Genomic DNA, 6,508 nt, shown 5'->3' with positions numbered 1-6,508 from the left:
GGGAGGCTGAGGCAGTAGGATCGCTTGAGCTTAGGAGTTTGAGGTTGCTGTGAGCTAGGCTGACGCCACGGCACTCTAGCCTGGGCAACAAAGTGAGACTCTGTCTCAAAAAAAAAAAAATTTAAAAAAAAATCTAGAAGGAAAAATATGCCTTCTGTACAGAGGAACAAACATAAGAATGACTGCAGACTTCTCTTCAAAAATAATACAATCAGAAGTCAATGGAGCAGCCGGGTGTGGTGGCTCACACCTGTAATCCTAGCATTATGGAGGCCAAGGCGGGAGGATTGCTTGAGGTCAGGAGTTCAAAACCAGCCTGAGCAAGAGTGAGACCCCCCTGTCTCTACTAAAAAATAGAAAAATAATTAGCTGGGCAACTAAAAATAGAAAAAATTAGCTGGACGTGGTGGCACGTGCCTGTAGTGCCAGCTACTTGGGAGGCTGAGGCAGGAGGATCACTTGAGCCCAAGAGTTTGAAGTTGCTGTGAGCTAGGCTGACGCCACAGCACTCTAGCCCAGGCAACAGAATGAGACTCTGTCTCAAAAAGAAAAAAGAAAGAAAGAAAGAAAGAAAAGAAGAAGAAATAGGCAAATCTAAAATCATAGAGATTTCAACACCTCTCTCAATAATGGATAGAACAAGTAGACAAAAAGACCTGAACAACACTGTCAGCCATAGCTTTGCGCAGTGGCAGTATCGTAGCCAGTGAGGTTTATCTGAGGCGCAAATATTGCTAATTGAAAACTTTTCCCAATACCTCGCCATGACAATTTGCAATATAGTCAGCATTGGTGATTTTTGACAGTCCTTACAGGGACTAAATGAAAAACAAGCAAAAAAAAACCACTGTCAACCAATGTGACCTAAGTGATACTTGTAGAACATTCTACACATTCTTTTATTAAGGGCACACAAAATATTTATCAAAATGACCATTTTCTTGGCCACAAAACAAGTCTAAATACAAGTTTCAGTAATATGAAGTATGTTCTGTGACCACAATAAAATTAAATTAGAAATCAACAAAAGAGATATATTTGGAAAATGCCCAAATATTTAGAAACCAAGCACATAGTTCTATAATAAACAACCTATGGGTCAAAAAAGAAATCAGAGAGAAATTATTTTTATTTGTTTATTTTTGAATCTGCCTTTATCTTCAATCAAAGGGAAATTAGAACATGGGGCTCCTTAGTCTACATTTTAATTCAGTAATCTTACCTGTCAAGTGTTAATTTGTTATACTTCTTCAAATCCCTTTTATTTTTCCTGTACAATCATCATGCAGAAGAAATCTTGTCATGACATCTTCAGGGTTTCATATATGTATTTTATTTCTGAAAATCTGTTTTCTGTCCCTAGTGAGGAGCACTATTTTATAATGAGGGATATTTGTAAATTGAGTTGCAGAAGACTAAAACCCAGCTTAAGTAAAAAGGAGGATTTGTTGGAGGGATCCTGGGATAGCTCACAGAATTGAGAATGCTATGTATATTAGTTTATCGCTGCTGTACCAAATTACCATAAGCTTGGTGCCTTACAACAACACAGATTTATTATCTTTCAGTTTTGAAGGTCAAAAGTCTAAAATCAAGGGCTAAAATCAAGGTGTTGACAGGGCTACATTCCTTCTCGAGGCTCTAAGGGAGAATCTGTTTCCTTGGCTTTTCCAGCTTCTAAAGGCTAGCCGCATACCCTGGCCCGTGGCCCACTTCTATCTTCAAAGCCAGCAATGTTGAGCCAAGTCTTTCTCACAGTGCCATCTCTCTGGTCTCTTCTGCCTCCTTCTTCCACTTATAAGGACCCTTGTGGTTACATTGAGCTTCCATGTATTATCCAGAGTAATCTTCTCATCTCAAGGTCAGCTGATTAGCAAATTTAATTCCATTTGCAAATTTAATTTCCTTTTGCCATGTAAGGTAACATATTTACAGGTTCCAGGGATTGGGATACAGATTTCCAGGGGACCATTATTCTGCCTATCATACCATATAAGCTGTTAGGAATGCGCCACTGCAACACCATCTGTAATGAGCAAGGAAACTATAGTTTGTTTCAGAGGGCAGCTTTGAACAACTTTGTTGGAAAATGAACTTCATATCCTCACGATGCCTTTAGAGCTGCAGAAATAAGTGAGTTTATGAGCACTTCCAGACCCTTTGTTAGGAGCACTCAAACATCAGGCCCATTTATCCTAGGATTGCATTATATTACCAGCAAACTTAATTTGTACAAAAGATTTGCAGAATACGCTCATGCTATTTCTTGTCCCTGTGCAATTTATGAGACAATGAAATAATGAGCAAGTGATACAAAAACAATTACTCATTAAATGCGCTAGTGGAAGACACTTTTGCATTTGCATTTAATTCTGGCCTTGTTGAACTACCCGGCCAGTGCCACAGTTCTTTGGTCCACCTAGCAGAAGCTGCGGTATAATCTCACATCTGTGGTTTAATGGAGGCTGCCCAGCCCCACTGATTTTCTTCTGTTCTGGAGGAATGGATTAGACAACTGAGATCAAGTACAGCTCATCTTTCCAAGTAAAGATCTTACCTCCCAATTCCTGCCTTACCCTTTTCAGGAATTAGGGGAAGATCTCCCACTCCCAGTCACTATTCACAGGGTCATTCTAGCAATTCTAATTCTTTCCCAAGTTACCTGATATCTAGCTTTTCCATCTCAAAACCAGTCCAGCTCATTCAGTGGTAGCTCAGGCATTTGGCTAGTAACAAGTCTTCCATTCCACCTCAAGTTCTATCATTATCTTTGATCTGCTTATCTCCAGTGACCTTTGCCTTCACTAATTTTAGCCACTCCCTTCCATGGTCACACCCTTGATCTTGCTGTCACTGGGAACCTCCACTCCACTAGAATAATAGATTCCAACTCCCCACTCTCTGGCCACAGTATTTGATTCTTCCAGCTCTCTCACTCACTCTCCCAGCTGCTGTAACAAACAAATTAAAACCTCAATGTTTACATTAGTCAATCATCATTAACTGGTAAATTGCCCTAAAAATATATTGGCTTAAAACACAATCATTCATTATGAAGCACAGATTTGTGGGTCAGCTGTGGGTTTGGCTGATGTAGACTAGGCTTGTGGCGATGGCAGAAGAAATGAATGAAGTAGAAGCACAAGCAATGTCTTAAGACCCAGGCACACTGTCACTTCTACTCTTGGCCAAAGCAAGTCACATGATCAAGTCCAAAGTCAAGGGGCCAGAAAGTACATTCTGTCCACAGTGAGGCCATAGCAAGAGTGTGGATGCAGAGAGGGTCGAAGAATTGGGGCCAATAATTCCACCTCCCAAAGTAGCTTAACACAGTATTGTCATTTTGCAGTCCAGTGTGGTCAGCAAGGGAGCTCTGCTCTGCCTAGTCATTCAGCATCCCAGGCTCCTTCTATGGGGTGGCTGCCCCATCTCTTTTGGCTTCATCATTCTCTGCGTTCAGCTGGCAAATGTGGAGAGACAGAGTGTGTAGGATCACCGCGGTAGGCTGAATCACAGCCCTCAAAGATGTCCACATCCTAATCTTCGGAATCTGGGAATGTTACCTTATGTTGCAAAAGGGACTTTGCAGATGTGATCAAATCAAGGTTCTTGGGATGAAGAGATTATCCTGGATTATCTGGGGAAGGGCTCTGAATGTGATCACTAGGGTCCTTATAAGAGGGAGGCAAGAAGGTGAAAGGAGGAAAGAGTAAGTAGGGGATGTGAAGGTTGAAGACCTTGGAATCAGGCAAGGATGGGGTCATGAGCTGAGGAATGCAGGGGGCCAAAGGGACAAGGATTCTCCACTGGAGCCTCCAGAAGAAACCGGCCCTTGCCAATGCCCTGACTTTAGCTCCGTGAAACTGATTTCAGACCTCTGGCTCCAGAAGCAGGAGAATACATTTGTGTTGTTTGAAGTGACTAAGATTGTGATAATTTGTTACAGAAGCATTGGGAAATTAATACAATCACAGAAGATGGTTTTTTAGGGGCAGATGTGTGCACATATCATTTTCAGTCATATTCCATTGAATTTAGTCACACAGCCACTGTCCGGGGGCTGAGGAATGTAGTCTCTCTGTGTGGCCAGGAAAAAAGAAAAAGAGGGTTGGGGAACTTCAGGCCAGTCTCCTGCACAGTCTTTCATGGAGGCTTCCAGACCATGGGTCCCACCAGCCAGACTGACCATCTTTCAGCTCCTCAAGGACACCACACTCCTGCCCCTCCCTGGGCCTTTATCATCACTACAGTCTCAGCCTTTCAGCGAGTTCTGTGGCAGGTGTTGGTGGTTTTCACTGGAATTTCTGAAACCCTCCCATACTAAGTTTATACAAGATCTCTGTTCAGTCAAATGCAAGAGGTGGCAAGAAATATTTTTAATAATTTGGAATTCAATGTAAGCTGCCAATATGCTTTTTTTTTTTTTTTTTTTTTTTTTTTGAGACAGAGTCTCACTCGGTTGCCCAGGCTAGAGTGAGTGCCGTGGCGTCAGCCTAGCTCACAGCAACCTCAAACTCCTGAGCTCAAGGGATCCTCCTGTCTCAGCCTCCCGAGTAGCTGGGACTACAGACATGCACCACCATGCCCGGCTAATTTTTTCTATATATATTTTTAGCTGTCCATATAATTTCTTTCTATTTTTAGTAGAGATGGGGTCTCGCTCTTGCTCAGGCTGGTCTCGAACTCCTGAGCTCAAACGATCCGCCCATCTCGGCCTCCCAGAGTGCAATATGCTTTTAAAATGAGGATACACATGTTCTATCTGACTTTCCTTTTTAGAAACTGCAAGGCAAAGGAAATTGTGCAAATAGCAAGGTCAGGGAAGTGACTGAAAAGTGTGGTTGTAGAATATAAAAGAGTAAATAATTCAATACATTTTCTGAATCATACAGCAGAAAGAAACCTCAAGAGGTTTTTTGACCCAAATCTCTACTTCTGAGAAGCCCCAGACTGAAATCATCCCAGATGGGGTGAGGGTGGGAGTTCTGTGGAGGCAGGGAACGGAAGAGCCTGGAAGAGGGGCAGGAAATATGATCTGTTCTAAAATCTGTAGGCTTGGAGGTAGTTGTATAGACCTTTTCAAAGTTTTGTCTGAGTCCTCAGAAGGTCTCTATGTAACTAAAATACTCAATACTGACAATACTAGGAGTTTTACATGTTGAAGACCTTCTGGCACCCAACTCAGCTATCTTCTGACTTTGAGGAAGGGCTGAGGGTTGGGGAAACTTCTGGGCCTCCTTCATACCCCAGGGAAACTAAACCTCACGATCTCTGTCTGACCGGGCTGAACTACCAGACTAGCAAGGGGGGAGGCCCTAGACAACTCATCTCAGAGTCCTAAAATGGGAAACAGGGCAAGAGCCTCTCCCTACGATGAGCACCTGCCTCAAAGTGTTTGATGCCTCCATTCCCTCCAGATCTGAAGTCTGAAGAGATGAAAGACATCAAGCCGGGTGCGGTGGCTCACGCCTGTAATCCTAGCACTTTGGGAGGCAGAGGCGGGACAATTGCTTAAGGTCAGGAGTTGGAGACCAGCCTGAGCAAAAGTGAGACTCCGTGTCTACAAAAATAGAAAAATTAGCTGGGTGTGGTGGTGCACGCTTGTAGTCCCAGCTACTCGGGAGGCTGAGGCAGATCACTTGAGCCCAGGAGTTTGAGGTTGCTGTTAGCTATGATGACACCACTGCACTATAGCCTAGGCAATGGAGTGGAACCCTGTCTCAAAAAAAAGAAAGAAAATTAAGACCCTCATGTCCATTCGTGCAGTCCTCCTATCTCACTTCCCCTTTTTCTCCCCTCAACCCCTCGGGGCTGAAAGGGGATGGCAATGGTCTCTCCTTCACTCTGGCCTCTTGGCAAGGTCTCAGGGGCAGGAGGAATGTCTTGTTTACATTGTTGGGAGCTCAATGTTCTAACTAGTCTACCAGCCTAATGTCTTACAAAAAAGGGCAAGTGACTGCTCTCTCTTGTGGGGCAGTTAGACTCTCAGTCCAGAGATGGGAAGCCAGGGAACAAAATTTAGGAAAGTGTTTAAATTCATTGTTTTAATATTTACAAAGGCAAGTCCTGTTTCACTAATAAGTGGCAAAGCCAGGACTCAAATGCTGTTTGACTCAAGTCTTCGCACTAGAAGAAGTCATTTTTTAACTTTCCTGCTCAAAGTCAGCCTTGATTTATATTCTCTAGCTTTTTTACTCTGTTTTATTGCAATTCAATTAAAACTATTCACTGAGGGCCTGTTAGGGACTCCTTACTATGCTACCGCTAAGGTGCACTTACGCCTGCCTTCAAGGAGAATTAAGTCCTTTGGGGTTTCTACTGGCCCTGGGTTCCTGCATTATCTCCACCTTCAATTTGAACTTTTTTCCTTTGTAAATGAGCCTCCTTGAATCACCTTAATTTGAGCGCCATCAGTTTCCTAGTGGAACCCTGACTGATAGACGGGATCTATGTGACTCCACTGCTTGAACTCATGTGGCAGACGGCTAGCTAAGCCACGCGCCCCTTT

The 6,508-nt window shown here is 43.2% G+C and overlaps 1 non-coding gene across 1 annotated transcript; it reads left to right on the top strand.

The window, feature by feature from the left end:
• The first annotated feature begins 677 nt into the window (after nt 1–677).
• On the top strand, nt 678–818 carry LOC138380964 (U4 spliceosomal RNA). Its single transcript, XR_011232926.1, has one exon. It is a non-coding gene; the product is annotated as a U4 spliceosomal RNA (small nuclear RNA).
• The last annotated feature ends 5,690 nt before the right edge of the window (nt 819–6,508 follow it).

Source organism: Eulemur rufifrons, chromosome 2, assembly GCF_041146395.1.
Source record: "Eulemur rufifrons isolate Redbay chromosome 2, OSU_ERuf_1, whole genome shotgun sequence".
Classification (NCBI taxonomy): domain Eukaryota; kingdom Metazoa; phylum Chordata; class Mammalia; order Primates; family Lemuridae; genus Eulemur; species Eulemur rufifrons.
Note: the sequence above shows the minus strand (reverse complement) of the source record. Positions and strands in the feature narration are given on the sequence as shown.